Consider the following 19,023-nt stretch of genomic DNA (forward strand, 5'->3'; position numbering starts at 1 on the left):
CCCTTTCAAATAGAGGAAAAAATTATTAAAGAAATAGAAGCCATCTTTATAAACTTTCTGTGGCAATATGGAAAGGTTAGAAGATCTATCAAATATATGTCTTTGCCACAGGAAAAGGGAGGCTTGGGTTTGCCGAACCTCAGATATTATCACTGGTCTTGTCTCCTCACGCAGATGGCTATATTATTTGACCCCGTGGGAAACAGTGTAAATATTTCTAATAAACAAGATGGTATTCCCTCTATTTTTGAGTTGGTGTTAGGTAGTGAGGCAAGTGGGGTATTATTAAGGAGAACGGAAAGAAGATATTATAAAAAGTCAAGATATAAAATACTGGAAGGGATATGGGGGGTCTGGGTGACAGTCCAGAAAGTTCTGGGAATACCCAGATATAACCCCCATACTTCACTTTGGCATTCTGGTCTCTTCCTTAATCTGTGTAACGACGGGTGTTGGAGACACTGGGAGCAACAGGGTATTGTGACACTGGGGCAAATCATGGTAAGAGACAAGTGCAGATCTTTAGAATATTTGAAACAGAGGTATTCCCTTCAGGGTAGCCAAGATTACAAATGCGCTCAGGTAGTCAATACAATTAAATCAAAGAGACCTCGCATCACTCTAGAAAAAAGGTGCAGTATTTGGATTATTTGAATGGAGGAGGCCGAATAATAAAGGGAGTATACAGGCTATTTATGGAGGGATCCCAGGATGATATGGGTAAAACAGAGACATCCTGGGCCTCCAAATTGGAGGATCCGGATATCGATCTTGACAGAGCTCTCTTAACGGATAAAAGATTTTTACGTTCTTCTAATTTAAGAGCTCAACATTTCAAAACATTATTTAATTTATACTATACCCCTTCCAAGCTATATGACTGGGGCAAGAGAGCGGATAACAACTGCCCTAGATGCTCTAAAGGTCCAGCTGATATTATCCATATATTTTATCACTGTGAGAAACTTGAAGTAATTAAAACAGAGATTGAGGTATTCTGGGAGGGGCTGCTAGATGTTAAAAGAAATCTATCCCCAACACTCATGATATTAGGATGTGAAAGCAAATTGAATCTAAATACTGAGATCGAAGCCTTAGTCTTTATTTCCACAGCTGTGCTTCGCATACTAATCTCAGCTGCTTGGAAAGACACGGAGGCTCCAACCTTCCAAATGTGGATGTCTAGATTGTTGGGTATGCATAATGTTGAGGCGGCTCTGTACGAACTTAAGGGTAAAAAAACAAGAGAAATGGGATTGAAGATCTGGGCACCAGTGGCCGCTTGGTGGGCCACCAGATTGTAGCAGGATTATTTTGGTGCTAAAAATGGCATTGGATATACAATATTGTATATAATTGTTTTCTTTTGTTTTTATCAACCTGTTATATCTCATTTTATTTTAGAGATTTTAAGCATTATGTTTTATTAGCGGCCCTTTTGGGTCTAGAGCAGTCAGCCCATTAATCAATTCTTAGAATCAATTGGTCTTTTTGTATCTCCTCTGTTTTATATACCGCTGGAAGTTCGTATTTATAATGTATTTAAAATGTATTTGTATTTTTTGGATAATATGTATAATGCTGTGTACTGTGTCTAATGAATTCTCAATAAAACTTGTAAAAAAAAAAAAAAAAAGCAAGTACCAGCGTGCACCTTAATGTAATCAATGGTGAAATGGTGCACCAAAGGCCACGTGAGTAATTTAAAAGGCACAGGGGACTGTGGGAATCTTGAAAAAGCGTGCACATTGGAACTGCCTCTGAGGAAAGAGCATGAAGGCTCTGAAATGCGTCAGGCAAGAGGAAGACATCGGAATAGGAATGCCTGCTCCTTTTCAATGAATGATTTTGTGAAATCACTGGCTGAAGGAGTGCGTCTCTTATTGCAGGGGCACTTTGGAAGAATATATATATATATATATATATATATATATATATATATATATATATATATATATATATATATATATATATATATATATATATATATATATATATATATATATATATATATATATATCTGCTCCTTTTTCTCTGTATTCCCCAAAGAAAACAAGCACTCGCGGGAGGAGGATCAATCGGTTTTAATACTGACCCTCTGAGCACCAGACGCGTTTCGGCTACTGCCTTTGTCAGTGGTACACTGACGCGCCATTTTTTCTGTTTTAAATATCCCCCGTGTGATACTGACATGTAAAGATGGAAATGGGACTGCTTGCCCAACTTTCTCCGCCATATTGGACATAAGAACAGCATTGAGGAGAAACTGGAACCTGTTAACCACAGATCCAGTAATAGGCACAGACATACCAAAGCAACCAATGGTGACTTACAGGAGAGCAAGAGCATTAAGAAACACTTTGATGAGTAGTTACCTTGCACATCCTGTGAGACAACCATTTGGGAAACCAATAGCAGGTTTCCACCCCTGTGGACGCTGTAAGGCATGCAAACGAAGTAAGAAAGTCACGACTTACCAGGTGAGAGGGGAAGTTCGAAAAATCAAATCCTATTTAACCTGCACAACACCTTATACAGTGTATTGCCTAGTGTGTCCCTGCGGATTACGCTATATAGGCAGCACTGTGAATCCCACGAAAATGCGCATTCTGGAACACCTCAGAGCCATAACGAACTGTGTCCCATCATATCCAGTGGCCAGACATTACAAACAATATCACAAAAGTAATTGCGAGCTACTGGAATATTTTGCACTAGATCACGTCCCTAATAACCCCAGAGGTGGGGATAGGCTACAAAAACTAAGGAGGCTAGAATCCAGATACATAATAGATATTGGGACGAAGAACCCGGGAGGATTGAATAGTCATGAGGAAATGACAGTACATCTAGGCTAGAAGGCAACTCCTAGGGGAAGTGTTGAGCAGAAATGTATAGTTGCAGTTGACCCAGAGATAAATATATTTTCTAAGAAACAGACTATGAATGAAAAGTACTTGTGTTTTAAATGTTATTGTGTATATGTTTAATTCTCTTGTTTTCCTAATTTGGGTGTGGGTGTTAACAATATGATTTGCACAGAGTTCATCAAAGATGGAAAGAACAAACTGTTATGGAAAAAACTGTTATTTACAGAAAAGCCCATCCAGGGCTTGATAGCACAATGGAGTTGAAACTCAGTATTTGTATATAAAAAATTGCAAATAAGACAAAAGCCCATCCAGGGCGCAATGAAAGTGTATGTAACAATGTGTGAATAACAGTTCCAATATTGCGGAGAAAGTTGGGCAAGCAGTCCCATTTCCATCTTTACATGTCAGTATCACACGGGGGATATTTAAAACAGAAAAAATGGCGCGTCAGTGTACCACTGACAAAGGCAGTAGCCGAAACGCGTCTGGTGCTCAGAGGGTCAGTAATAAAACCGATTCATCCTCCTCCCGCGAGTGCTTGTTCTCTTTGGGGAATACAGAGAAAAAGGAGCTGAGATATGAGCGAGGTTCGCCCCTCGCAACAAGGCACCCGTGCTTGAGTGCGCGACCTGGCGAAAAGAGGGAGCAATAATATATATATATATATAAACATATACATATATATCCAGTTACACTCCAAATGTGCAGTCGTGCACAAAGACAGGAACGGACGACTTCTATTGCTGGTGCCAAAGTATAGGGTTTATTGATTTAAACAGCTCTGTGCACATCAATGTTTGCAATGAATGTAGGTTCAAGGTTTGGACATTTATTCTACTCACAAACTCCCCTGCCTCCTTTTTTGTACTGTGCCATATTACAAAAATATTGTCAATGTAGCGCCACCATTCTACAATATGTTTACTCCAAATGTCTTTATATTCATTCTGTAGGACATGCTCCTTCCACCAGCCTACATGAAGACACACGTAGCTGGGGGAGAAGCATGCCCCCATGGCTACTCCCTGTAGTTGTTGAAACAGAATCCGATCATCCATAAATATTCACTGAGAAAATCTAACATTATAGTAACGTTATAGTTAGGCTCAGATTTTACTCACAAAATATGCTATGATTTTTCCAATTTGGCTGACAGATCAATGTATGGGTTAGTAGATTAATGTTTGGCCAATAGAGAAAAGGTGGTAGTAAAATATGGGCTAGCTCTCTTGATAAATAACTTTTAATATACTTCATAACTCAAAGTATGGCTAATCGGTTAAAAGTAGAGTTGAAGTGGGTATCTAAATAATTTCCGTAAGAATGGTTTAAAGTGGGACATGCGTGTGCTAACTGTAAACAATCAACCATAGCTTTGGTTGCCCCATCTTACTGAAGAAAGTCATGATCTACTCATCAAGTCACTGCAAAAATCACAATACTTGCCCTTAGGTGATGCAGTAGGACAGGAAATAAGCACAGAGCAGGAAAGAAAGTGTAGAGAGAAAGATTCAAGAACCAAAGCAGAGGCAGGGCAAAGAGAAAGAAAACAAAACTATAGGAAAAGGCAGCTCAAGTGTATGGGAAAATGGACAAGTTGAGTAAAAACCTGCCAATGAGACACAGGTGCAAACGTTGAACATTTCCATACTAATATGGTTTCTGCCATAGATTCATGTTGTTCAGTCTTGCAGGATAGTGGCACATACCGTTTTGGAGTGTCCCTTGTAGACTGGCACTGATTGCTCAACGATGGCTGCAGTGACCTCAATGCCCACCTTGGGGAGCATAGACTTTTGTATTGCAAAACAATGAAAGTAGGTTTAGCTGTCTGTCTCAGACCAGTTGTAGAAGTGACTTTGAATTCCACTAAAATGTCAAATATCGTCTTGACTCAATGTGCTTTAAAATACAATACTTGCCACTAAACTGCAAAGGGCTTCTTTGGTGCAAAACCACCCACCCAATGTAGGTTGTACTTACAATCTATTAAGCTTTGACTAATATTACTCGTCTGTTTTAAAATGTAATCTGTGCATTAAAGTTCTAAATCCTTTCTTGGAGGAGAACAGGTAAGTTCCCTGTAAATATTTAGAAAATCATATTACATCGTCATCAATCTATTAGACGTATTGTAATAAAAAACACAAAACAAAATAAAACGCAGCGGGTCATTGTGGGAAATAAAGATGCAGTTTGTCTTCGCTTCAGCAGGAGAAGATATAAAGTGCTGGAAGGAAGATAACGGGTTTACCAAGAAGAGAAGGAAGGTGTGGGGTGGAAGAGGACAGCAGATGGGGAAACAACCTTTACAACGCAACTTTTACAATGCACTACCATTACAACGAAACTTTTACAACCCAACATCCATTACAACGCATGCATTTACAACGCAACCATTACAACGCATGACACTACAATGAACACCACTACAACGCATGTCATTACAACGCAGTCATTACAACGCATACCATTACAACGCATAGCATTACAACACATAGTACCCCTACACTATCCAACACTTACCCTACTGTTGCACCCCTTGGAGTTAGAATAGTAATTTTTAACCCTACACTATCCAACACTTACCCTACTGTTGCACCCCCCTGGAGTTAGAATAGTAATTTTTACCCCTACACTATCCAATACTTACCTTATATGCAATGTAATGTTATGCGTTGTAATGGTATGCGTTGTAAAGGTAGTATGCGATGTAATGGAATACGTTGTAAAGGGAGTTTTTAAAAATTTGTTGTAAATGCATGCGTTGTAATGGAATGCATTGTACTGGATGTTGCGTTGTAAAAAATGTGTTGTAAAGGTAGGCGTTGTAAAAGTATGCGTTGTAACGTCATACATCCCAGCAGATGCTTTGCATCCTAGGTTCATTATAAGCCTCCTGCTGTATTGGTATTCAGTTATATGTAATATGTTCTGTATGACATTCTGCATTTATAATTATACCATTTACTTTGCACAATACGAAACTGATAGTTTTGCTACATTTTCATGTTATTACAATACTCCCGAACAATTATTACAATACTCCCGAACAAGGAAAATTCACTTTCACTTTGCAAAGATACAAACTTATCGAAGCCGGTATTATGCAGATATTTTCAGCAGTAGCAAAATCAACACGGACTACTTCCCAAGAGCAGAGCTAGTGCCACGAAGCGTAAAATAATGTGTTCAAAAGTGACATCAGCCTATTAGCCTATCTTATTAAGATTTTAACTTGTGCCTTGAAAGCTGCATGCAGGGCTGAGCAGAAGGTATATCAACAGTGCCACTAAACTGCCTTTGGTTGCAACAAATTGTTACAATATACACGTGCAAATATAATTGGCTATGCACATCTAAGTATGTACTTGTGTAATAAAGAACTCTGAAAAGGAGCACGTTGCTTTCTCTTTTTTTTAAAATGTTTTTTATTTAATAGAGCAACAGGTAAACCAGAGGTACAAAACATGTTATACTTTAGAATTCAATAATCACACATTTCCAATAAATTTCCAATACATTTCTCAAATAACAAACAAGAGATAAAAAGTTAAAAATTTTAAAACGATATACAAAGATAAAAGGAAGGTTCATCGAGATAGAAAAATTCAGCCTACTACAGCGTTAAAATTTTCCAGGACATTAAGTACAAAATATGCGATTTATAAGGTGCATCAGCAAAAATGTGCAAAACTGCAATAAAGTGCTAGTGCAAAAGTGCCAAAAGTACAAAAAAGTACATTCTTAAAAAGTGCAAAGTGCAATCTGATATAGGAAAAGGTGCTAGTAAGTGTAGATGTCCTGGAAAACAGATAAAAGGCTATAAAAGAAGAATCATCTCCTCACAATTTTCTTCACGAATCATCCTCCCTTAATTACTTCTAGAGTCTCAAAATATTTCCAGTTCTTCTCAAATCTCCCAACAGCTCCCACTCTACCAGCATAAGCCTTTTCAAAAAAACATGTTCTCCTCATTTTGTTGAACCATTTTAAGTGTGATGGGATCTCGCTGGACTTCCAGTTTTGAAGAATTAAGGAACGAGCCACTGCACAAGATATAAATATAAATACCTCTTCTGCTTTATTAAACCTGCTCCTATCTTTGCATATACCGAACAGGGCTACTTCTACTGTTGGCAGAAGAGATTTCCCAATAGCCTGTTCGATATCGGCAAATATTATCTTCCAGAAAGTTTCTAAGTGGTGGCAAGAAAAAAAAAGTGATGCCAAACATCTGAAACATTTATTCTCAGCTCCGGGAAACATCCTTTCCAAAGCCTCTGGTGTATAATATGCTAACCAACGAGACAGAAAGCACATCCTTTTATAGTTGGCAGCTCGCAATGATCTATTCCCCAACTGACAAATGACCTCCCAATCCTTTGTGGAAAAGTTACATTGTGTAGCGAGATTTATTTTCTCAAGATGACTGTCTACTAAAACATTTTGATTTGAGCAATGAAGCATCTTATACCAGTATCCGATACCTTTACTCATTCCATCGTACAGGGCTGTTAGTATAATATTAGGGGGATTAAACAGGCCACTTATCTCTTTTCTAATAAAATAAAAGATCTGCATATATTCAAAAAGAGTCGGGTGTGATGAACCATTTATTCTAGCAGCTACCTCCTGCCAGCTAATTACCCTGTTTTGGATTACAAAATGTCTTAACTCTCGGAAGCCACAAAGTTCCCAAGATTTAATATGATTCAGGCTTAGTGGGAGGCCTATTTGAGTACATTCTTTTAAACTTAGATAATGAGAACCATCAGGACCATGTTTTCTGAAAAGGAGCGTCATTCTTGAGGCATATTCTCTTAATGTTTTATATCTTGACCTCTTTGGGAGCTTTGCGATTTTTAAAAAAACTGGAATTTCGGAACCTACCTCTTGTAGCATTCTTGTAAGAAAAAAATTATCTCTTGTTTGATTATTCCTCAATAATCCTGCCAATATATCGAAAAATGCGGCTTCATAGTAGGTCCTTAAATGGGGTAGGGCTAAGCCTCCTTGTTCAGCTGGAAGTTGTAATACTGGAAGTTTAACTCTTAAAGCTTTGTTGCCCAATATAAAGCCTCTCAGCATTGTTTCGAGTTCTTTAAAAAATGTTAAATTAACTTTAATGGGCACGTTACTGAACAAAAATATGAGCAAAGGCAGCACCGACATCTTGATCAACGAGACCCTACCTATAATTGATAATGGAAGAAGAAGCCAGTGATCTAAAAGGTTCTGAATTTTGTTCTTCATTCTGATATAATTCATAGAATAGAGCATATCATATTCGGTGGTCACATATATGCCCAGATATCTTATTGGGTCGCTTCTTGTAGCTTGGGCCTGCAGATCGGCAAGGAGAAAATGAGGATCAGTGTTTAATGCAAGGACCTCAGTTTTTTGGGGATTTACTTTATAACCCCCTATCTCTTCATAATTATTCAACTATCTCATTAAATTTTCAATATTTTCTTTTATGGGTGATAAATATAAAATAATATCGTCGGCAAACAGCTTTAATTTAGACATACCGAGTATAGGGGGCTGAATAGCCACGTTGTCCCTAATCTTAATTACTAAAGGTTCAATAAAGAAAGTAAAAAGCAACGGGGACAACGGGCAGCCCTGCCTTGTGCCCCTGTTTACCTTGATCTTACCATCCTGTTTCATATTGATTATTACTTGGGCCGATGCTCCCTCGTAGATGTTATAAAGCATCTTAATAATTGAGGCTGGGAAACCGAATTGACCGAGAGAGTAAAATAATGCAGCCCAATTCACTAAGTCAAACGCTTTTTCCGCGTCCATCATCAATATACAGGCTGGGGTCAAATTAATATTAAAATAGTCCAATGCCTGGATTAGGAACTCGGTGTTTGCTGCCATATAACGACCTGCAATAAACCCTGACTGGTCTTGATGAATGACCTCCTGGGCAGCGAAGACAAATCTCTCAGCCCATATTTTCATAAGGATTTTGTAATCCGAATTTAGTAGGCTAATCGGCCTATATGAATTAACATCATACTGATTTTTATCTTTTTTAAGAAAACATATGATTGTAGATTCCTTAAACTCAGCAGGGACGTACCCGCCTAGCCTAACATGATTATATAACTTTTTCAAAGGAATTGCTAATTCTTTAAAAAAGACCCTATAAAATTCAATTGGGAATCCGTCCTGGCCAGAAGCTTTTCCCCCTGAGGTTGCCTTTATACAGTTTTGTATTTATTTCCAGACTAATTTGATTTACCCGAATTTCGGAAATTTGGGGGATTTGTATGTCTGCAAAGTAGTCCTGGATCATTACATCCTCTACCTGATATTCCGTTGAGTAAATTTTTTCAAAATGATCCAGGAAGATTTTTGAGATCTTGTCTCTATCCTCCTCCTCCAGCCCACTCTGAGGATCGCGAATTTTCACTATCAGTGATGACTCCTGCTTTTTTCTGGTAGAGTTAGCTAGTAATTTCCCCACCAACTGGCTGTCTTCATAGACCTTTTGTTGGAAGGCTTTCGAACTGTTAATCTCTTCCGCTACAAAATAATCCCGAAGACGAGTTTTAGCCTGCTCTAGTTTGCTTGAATGATGTTGGAGCTGCAATGCATATTCCCTCTCTACGTCTGATTGAAGCTTAGCTATTTTTAACTTTCTTTCGTTTGCCTTAGCGCTAGTATATGCAATAATCTGGGCGCGTGCTGATGCTTTGAATCCGCCCCAGACAGAGAAGGGTTCAGCTGTATTATCGTTTATTGCAAAGTATTGTGTAATCCAATCTCTGAATTGTGAAACCCATTCCTGGTTTTGTAGGAGGGTGCGATCCAGCTGCCACCTGGGGCGCATCTCATCCACTCCTCCCAGTTTTAATTCTAATTCAATTCTAGCATGGTCCGAAAACGGATTGCATCCAATCACAGCTCTTAAGATCAAAAAAGATCTAGATATAAAAAAAAAATCTATTCTGGATGCAGTCTGAAACCGGTGGGAATAGCATGTAAAAGATTCAATTTCCGCATTTCTATAACGCCATGGATCCCTTAATTGATATTCATGTAATAGTGCTTCAAAAAACATTTTGTTTTGGGCTTTAGCTGTTTCTTTTTCTTGTTATAAGTATCTCTTGACAAGTCTTGAATAAAATTAAAATCTCCTCCTAGTATTATCTGTCCTGTGATGCCCCTCAAAGATTCATAAATTTCTGACAGACCGGAAATATCGTCGTGGATGGGGCCATAATAGTTGACAAAGTTTATAATTTTATTTTGCAATTTAGCCACCACCCAAATCTACCTGCACTTATCATCTCTATGAACCTGAAGGAATTCCCAGGCAAGATCCCTTGAGAAGTAAATAGCAACCCCTCTCAGGGCCACCCCTGCTGATGAAAAAAATACCTTAGAAAAGTAATTAGGAATAAACAACTTCGGACTATTAGAATTCAAATGAGTCTCCTGAAAGAAGACCACCTGAGGTCTAATAAAAATTATCCATTTCAGCAACGCCCCATACTTCTGTTTGTTTAGCATTCCATTTGCATTAATTGACAGGATGTTACAAGTATTACATTTCATCTGAAAGAATATTTTATCACTGCTGCGTACCTATTAAAGAAACTAAGACTAGTGAAATACCCATTGCTCATATTTCTTTTTGCTGCATTTACCCCCCCTCCCCCAGGCTCCCCAGGAATGTGAAGGTCCCCCTCCCTTCCACGCTGGCCACATTCCTCCCACTTCTTCTGATCTGGGTGTCCTTTTGTTACACCCTAAGTGACCCGTAGATCTGTTACCGCCCCATACAGATATTGTACACTATTCATGCTAAGGAAGAAAAAAACACCAGAGCAAGAACAGGCCTAAGTTAGATTTTCCCCTTTTCTCGCCTAGCTCCTGAAGAAATTTCCTTCAGAAGAGAGTGCGCTTCTTCTTTGTCCGTAAACAAATAAAATTTTCCTTTAACCAGGACCTTCAATTTTGACTGCTGCGCAATCGAGGCTTGAGCGCCATTTGCCTATAATAAGTGTAAAATTTTCACAAATTCTTTTCTTCTTTTTGCCGCTGCTGCAGTCATATCAGAGAAGATCCTACATTTTACAGTTTCTGATACTGAAAATTGGCGTTGTTGGAAAGCTTTTGATAGAACCTTCTCCTTGATCCTATAATCAGCAAAATTCAAAAGAATAGTTCTTGGAAATGGAGAATTAGGGAAGCGCTGAGCCGGGACCTGATGAGCTCTTGTTATTGTCAGGTCTCCCTCGAATTCAGGTAGAACTGTATGGTGAATAAAAGAATCAACCCACTGAATGGGATCGGAGCCCTCTGATCCTTCCGGAACCCCCACAATCCTTAGGTTTGACCTTCTAGAATGATTTTCGAGCTCCTCTAGCTTGTTTTCAAGAGCATTTTTCTTCTTAGCTGCCTCCTTTGCCTCTCCCGCAACCAGGTTCATTTGATCTTCGAGTGTAGAGATCCTCGTCTCTGCCTCCTGAAGTCTCTTTGGGATTACCAGCATGGATTCCTCAAATTTATCCATTCTTAATTGAAGGGCAGCTATCTCCACTTGCTGATTATGTTTGATTTCTCGAATTTCATCTAGAATCAGGTTCAACATTTCGCGGATGTCCAGGTGGTATCTTGCCTCTGAACTTTCTTCTAGTCCCACAAAATTATCTTCCCCTACTGAAGGATTTATTGTAGCACCTGAATTATTTTCGACGGAGCACAACTGTACTTCATCCCCCTCTGCATTTGGGGCTCCCAATAACTCGCTTTGTATAACTGGAGATGAGGAGCAGACTTGCGTACGACCCGCCCCACCCAAAGTCTCTAGTGTGGAGTTTCTAGAAGGTTGTAAAGCACTTAGAGGAAGAGGCGCAGGTGTCTTATCATGACAAATTGATTTGGACGATTTGATTGGGCCAGAGTCATTAGATCGGTCATTAGATCGTGCAATATTGGCTGGTGAGGCTGATAAAGATGTTGCGGTTGGTGAGGTGGCAGGAGCTAAGGCAATGGGGGATTGTGCAGAAAGAGACTTAGGAGTGTTTTTTTTTTGCAAAGAGTGGATAATCTTTAACCTCTTTTCCTCCTCTACCATGTTTATTTTTAACCTCTCCTGCTTGAGGTGACGTTTCTAGAACTGATACTGAAGTGCCGGCTAGTAATTCTGCTTCCAGCTCCGGTTCTGGCTCTAGTTCAAGTTCTGGATCTGACTGTATCATTAAGTCATTGCTTTCTTGACAATCTATCCCCGCCTTTTTTTTATCTCTTTGGGGTTAGGAGGAATAAGTAATTCATCCTCTGAAGATTCCGGTAGCGTATCCCCGGCTGAGCTTTCCCCCCCAGCTTTACCTTTGCCTTTATCATTCTCCTTAGCTGCTTTGCGAAAGGTCTTTTTGGCTAGGGCTAAGCGAGTTCTCGCTTTCTGACGGGCAGCTAATTCGACTTTGCTGGTCTTAATAGCCTCTTCACCTTCCCTTTGAGGTTTGCCCATTTTTACGTGTCAAGAAATGATGAAATTTAGCTGCCTTTAAAGATACTTTCTGTCAGTTTGACAAAAAAAAAAATCCTTTGCAATCTTCTTTCCCCCCTACACCCGTCGTTACTCACGGTGCTGCAGGTTCGAGCTTCTTAACATACCACTGCTACAGGAAGATTTTCTTTAGGATTTTTTTCTTCAGGGGGCTCCCAGTGTTAAATTCAAAGGCACCGCCTGCACTGATCCGGTAGCTGTAGCTGCAGACCCAGTATTCAATTAGTAGCACAGAGCAGTGGAACATAATCGACAGGTAACAGCCCCGAAAAATCCGTGGAAATCCTAATGAAATTTAGGGAAATCTGACCCCGGGCCCTAGAAGCTAGGAATACTAAAAGCCTCGAGCCCCTCAACCTCGAGCAAGCAAGAAAGGATAGAAGCAGCATCCATGGCAGGCCGAGGCATGCTGTATCGCCGGGACCCAGGGGGGAGAACACCGAGCGGCAAACTTGCAGAAAGGATAAACCGCGACTTTCCCAGCGGCTTGCAACAGGCATCCCCCATCGCATAAACGATACGATATGATTCCTCTGCTAAATCCATAGACGCGGGAGCAGCAACATCTCCCTGTCGTGGCCGCGGCGTCTCAATCAGCGTTTTCGCGTTCCGCCATTCGAGGGGCGGGGTCACAGTCCACGGGTCACAGGAGGCTACACGGAGGCGTGGAAATCCATAGCCATCCCTGGCCTCTGCAAGTCTGCAGTCTCAACCAGAAGCTTCAATTGAGCAAGTGCACGTTGCTTTCTCGTGGGAATAGCTTACAGTTCGGATTTTATTTTGCTGCCCACGGAATGAAGGAGGCTGGTGTCTCACTGGGCCAAGGGGCTGAGGCGGGCGGAAAGAGTCTCGTGGGTTGCAAAAGGCAGAAAAAGGGTGCTGATGGCTATGTTATGTTTGCAGCCTATGTAGGCCTGACAGGGACAAGACCAACAAGAGAGGCATAATGTGTGAATCGTGGTTAACATTTTAATAACTAGCCCCCAGCACCATTTGAAGCCTAATTTTTGTGACGGGTCAAGCCACTCATGAACCTAAACTCAAGAGTGGGCTATGATGTTAAGAGGAGCCCAACACACAGAGGTTCAACTCAACATTCCTCCAAAGAAGCCTAAAACAACACAAACAGACCTCTTTAGATTGCCCTATTCAGCACCCTCACCAACCCTACTCATAAATCAGTCTCTCGTAGACTGGTGATACCTTGTCGAGTACTGGGGACGGGCCCTTAAGTGATACTGACCATGCTGACAAGACTCACCATCAGGTGCCTCAACAGGGAGGTCAGAATCATCACCACTCCAATCAGTTGTGATGGTCCTGGAACAGCTTCATTCTCAGCAGGAGAGGACCTCTTTATTGGCCCATCGGTCTATTCTCCAGTTTGACCCTGTGTTTTACATCATGAGCCAGAACAAGGGCATCTTCCGTTGTGTTTTTTTACAGGGTCCCATCCACCATTCGAACAGGGACACATTACTTGTCACTTCATTGAGCCCCAATATCAACTGACCATGGCGTCTTGTACGCGGGGGACCCATTACAGGCTGGGCTTAAATTAGGGCCTAATCTAACTGCCAGGGTTTCGAGCTCGAGCCAATACCAAACCTCCAATCTGCAGTCTCCCAACTCTGGCACGCTGGGGATAACTCATCGTGTCATTATGCTGTTTTCTTTGCGTAGTTATTGCTGCTCCATCTAAGTCACCTGGAGACCATGAGTTGTGGTGCGCAATCACGTTCTGCAATTGATGACCCATGCATGGATGACTGGGAGATTGTCCGGTAGTGATGTTAGGCGTTGGTTGATACTCCTGAAAATAGAGTAGAAGGCCCATTCCAAGGGCTGATGTTTGATGTGGGCAATGCAGACCACCTTGATGGGGGTCCACATGAACTCCTCCACCTTACAATTGGCCTTCATCCACCTGTGGAATGACTCTCTAGTGCCTGACCACAAAGGATTTCAGGTATTCAGCTACTTCATGTCCATGGAACAGGGGACCATTAAGAGTGCGCAGCTCCTGCACAATCGCTGAATGGCCATCATTTTCTCCAGGTTCTGGACAACTATCTAAGCAGCCTTACAGGAACCACTTCTGGGTACTTAGAAAAAAATCTATTACTACTAACACATAATGGCCATCAGGGAGGCTGGCAAAGTCCACACTGGCCCTTACCCAAGGCTGTTAAGGAATCTCTTGCATGATCACAGCTGTCACAGCTGCCTGACACATCACACAGTCCCAAACCACTAGTTCCACCCCATTCATTCAACATGGGGAACCACACTTTGCTTCGCAATTACCTTCTTTTGTCCTTTCCATCCCCTGATGGCCCCTAGGTGCCAACTGAATCCCTCGGGGCATGAGACTCTGGGGAATTATCAAGCGATGTCTTCTGAACACCCTTCTGATGACCAAACTAATTTATACCATACATGGTGTAGAGATGTCTCAATTTGCTGACCCTCCAGAGTGTGAAGAAACAAGTTCCTGTAAAAAATGAAAACAGTTTCCTGACCTAGCTGAAGTACTGGGTTTTTAAGAACCCAGCGGTGCCAGGGAACACACCCAAAGACTTCGAGTCCTTCCTGTTTCAGACTACAGAAACACAGAGTCTTCTTGGTGAAGTCAAAGATCGTATTTATTGGCTGCAGCCAGTAACAGGTATCCTAGAAGTACAACATGGTGTATATTCTCAGGAGACTGCTCAAACTTACAAAGCCAGCCTTCTCTTTTTATACAAAATAATATGCTTCAGGCAAACATTCCTTATTTTAACAGTTGACCATTCACATATTTTCACTACAAAGAAAAAGCAGAGTCATGATGACAAGCCCATATTTCAGTTTGTCCAGCCCACAATCAATTACCCGGCAAGGCCCAGTATTTTCATCAGATATCGACGGACCCCCAATAAAAACGGGCACCTCCTCCTCGTAAAGCAAGTCATAAAGAAAGAAACAGGGACAGGTGTGTGTAAGATTAGGCATGGTTTGTGTGTGATGAAAGGTTTATGATATGTTGTGCCTTGATACTAATCTCATTCGGCCACTGGGAAAGGAACTGGCCGAACAGGTTTGGCTTCAGGCAGTGGAGTCAGCTTGCCCAGGTCACATAGGAGTCAGCAAAGGTGTACGTGTCCTTCAGATCGAATTTGGCCCTAGTCATTTTGCCTATGTGAGGGCAATTACAAAATGGCTGCCGTTCACAAAATGGAACCCGAGGGTTCAGGACGGAAACTCTGATTTCAGGGTGATTTCGTCACCTGAATATGACGGAAATGCTCGTGCTTAGTGTTCTGATCATTCTCGGTCTGCTGATACCAAAATCGTCATGATACGACGATGTTTATAACACGGGTCCAGAATTTTCAGTACCACATCGCTGCTTGAGTGTCAGCTGTATGCATTCAATGAGATGTCTGCAAATGATACAGGAAGAGGCCAAGACTTTTCAATGGCCGACCTTACTACTCCTCTGTCTCCAGAGCTCGGGTTTCTCCTTCGGTACTACTTGTCTGGGATGACGGGATAAATAGTCACAGGACTTTGCGCTCCAGGCTTGTATCCTAGTATGAAAGAGTAGTCCTGCAACTGCAGTACCCACTTTTCTTTTTTTTTTTTTGGTGTAAGATTTTTATTGACAGTTATCATCATAATAACAATAGTACATTTAGGCAGTAATCATGTCGTATGGTAATGCAGTAATTCGTACTTTTACACAGCTATTCAGCCGACAACCCTCCGGTCCGGCAGCGAATGTTGAACATGATACGGTATGCCATCAGGATAAAGTATTCGGAGCCATGAAATCTTACGTTTTCAAGTCCATTTTTTCATTTTTGTAAAAGAAAAACCAAACCAAGCTCAATGGCTCATCCGTGTTGTATAGTCACAAAGCGTTAAGAAAAAATGCTGTCAATGAAGTATGCCGATCCCAACCACCCAGGTGAGTACCCCTCCCCCCCAATCATCATGCTAAATCGAGATCCCCATCAGCAAAGTTACATTTCCGATCCCTGCCCAAAGCACACTTCAATTTAATCAATCATTTCCTCCTCATCGTCCGAATCTTCGTCATCATCCTCCGGCAGCGGTTCACACATGTCCCCTCTGTATCTATTCCACGCCTCCCACACCTTGTTCCACTTCTTTGGGTTCGCTCTCATTTTATATACAGTTCTTTCAGTTAGCATCAATTTGTCCATAGTTCTGCACCACAACGCCAAGGTAGGTACCTCCGCCACCCCCCATCTTTGCGCCACATCGCGCTTGGCCACCATTGTACCAATTGTAACCCACTGCTGTTGTCTAAGATTAAGGTCAGTACCCTCCCATATATTCAAGAGACAGAGGCGTGGCTCCGGCGTAAGGGAGGTGTCAAGGGCCTGGGATATTGTGCGCATGATCTGTTGCCAGTATCTAACAATAAATGGGCAGTCCCACAGCGTATGTAATAACGTGCCATCTTCCCCGCATCCCCTGAGACAGTGAGGGGTGTCAGCCCTATGTATTTTATGTAGGGTGGTCCTTGTGTAATATACTCTGTGCAGTATTTTTAACTGTATAAGCCGAAACCTGGCCGACACCCCTGCTTCCCTCGGAGACGCCATAGCAGCATTCTAATCCGTCTCATCCATAGCTCCTAACTCAGTCTCCCACTTCTCTCGCAATTTCTGCAGGGGATCCGGGAGGTTATTCAGCAGTTTGCGATATGTGAGTGAGGTGGCACGTGTCTGTAAAAAATCCGTAAGAAGCCGATCTTCTAGGGGTGAGGACTCCGGGACGGAGGTCCCTGGTTCCAACACCGCCAGAAGAGCGTGCCTAATTTGTATGTACCTATATGTTTCAGTGGGGCCTAGGGCATACTGTTGTTGTAGTTGCGAAAAGGGAATCACCCCTGAGGACGTCCAAAGATCCCCCACCGTCGAAATGCCTATATTATCCCACTGGGTGAACCCCTTGCTGGATCTAAGGCAACCCAGTTTTTTGGTGTCCCAAAGCGGGGTGAGTTTCGTGATGACCCCCTTCCACTTCAGCCGAGTGAGCGCCCTGTACCATATGGCGACTGTATGTTTAGTAGGGCCAATCAGCCCTTTGAGGAGACTCGGGTTATATAAAGGAGCTAACAGACTTTGCGTTCCCAGTTGGGCCCTATCGGCCAGATATGCCGGGTCATCGTGTGGTGCGTGGAGCCATTGGTTGAGTACCTTGAGTTGAGATGCCCAATAGTAAAGTTGTACATTCGGGAGCGCTATTCCCCCATTGTACCAACCACGGTTAAGTTTGAGGTGAGCAATTCTCGGAGGACGCTCACCCCACAGCAGGGTGGTCACAACTGCGGTGACTTTATGGAAATAGGAAGGCGGAATTACATCTGGGGTATTTTCCAGAACATACAGGAGGCGCGGAAGTGCCATCATTTTAAATAAGGCAGCGCGCCCCAAGAGCGTGAGTGGCAGGGTTGACCAATGTCGGGCGTCTGCCTTCAGACGAAGGAGGGGGGGCGCCAGGTTCCGATCGTAGAACATGGCCGTGTCGTTGGTGACATGGATGCCCAAGTATTTAAAGGAGACGTCGGTCAACACTAGAGGACAGTGTTCAGGGAGGACTGGCATAGGGCCCTTCAGGACATAAAGGACGGATTTCGTCCAGTTAATAGTATAGCCGGAGGCCGAGCCATGCTTATCGCAGAGTGCCAGTAATATCGGAACATTCGATTCGGGGGCAGATAAGTAGACCAACATATCATCGGCATATAGCGATACTCTGTCTTCCCAGGCCTCCGTCCAGTTAATACCTTTCAGTAGTGGTGTCTTTCTAATAACAATAGCGAGTGGTTCAAGGACCAGCGCGAACAGTAGCGGGGATAGTGGGCAGCCCTGACGAGTCCCACGCGCCAAAGGAATCGCTCGTGAGATGTGGCCATTGGCCGCCACGTGGCCTACCGGGTCCGTGTAGAGAAGCCGAACCCACGATAGAAATTTTGGTCCGAAGCCCATCCGGGTCAGAACTGCAAACAGGTAGCGCCACTCTACCATATCAAAAGCCATTCTGGCATCCAACGACAAAATGGCCGCCGGCTCTTTCAGTGAATGTGCTTGAGCCAGTGCGCCTTGCACCCTACGGAGATTCAGTGCCGTGCTCCTATGCGGCATGAAGCCCGATTGGTCCGGGTGAATCAATTGGGAGAGATGCGGAGTCAGCCTATTAGCAATCAATTTAGCCAAGATCTTTGCCTCCGTGTTAATGAGCGAGATCGGGCAATAAGACGTACAGTCCTCAGGAGGCCTGCTGGGTTTTGGGATGGCCACTATCGTCGCCAAGCGCTGGTCTAAAGGCAACGTACCGGTCCCTCGGCAGTCTTCAAACATGGCCAACAGTGGTGGGCCCAGTGCATCCGACATCGTTTGAAACCATTCGATCGGTATCCCGTTGGGGCCCAACGCTCTACCTGTATGTAACGTGCCTATCGCCATATGGAGCTCCTCCACCGTGAGGTCTGCTTCCAGCTCAGTCACCGCCTCCGGCGACAGCGTTTCTACTTCTACGTCCTGGAGACCTAGTTCCGCCGCCTCTGCCGTGACTACCACCTCTGGGGTATATACCTTC

General features: G+C 42.6%; 1 protein-coding gene across 1 annotated transcript in view; it reads left to right on the top strand.

Moving 5' to 3' along the window:
• Positions 1 to 19,023, top strand: part of LOC147727341 (alcohol dehydrogenase 1-like) — a 239,924-nt gene that overhangs the window by 9,404 nt on the left and 211,497 nt on the right. The window lies entirely within an intron of this gene.

Source organism: Lissotriton vulgaris, chromosome 3_1, assembly GCF_964263255.1.
Source record: "Lissotriton vulgaris chromosome 3_1, aLisVul1.2, whole genome shotgun sequence".
In the NCBI taxonomy this organism is placed as follows: Eukaryota; Metazoa; Chordata; class Amphibia; order Caudata; family Salamandridae; genus Lissotriton; species Lissotriton vulgaris.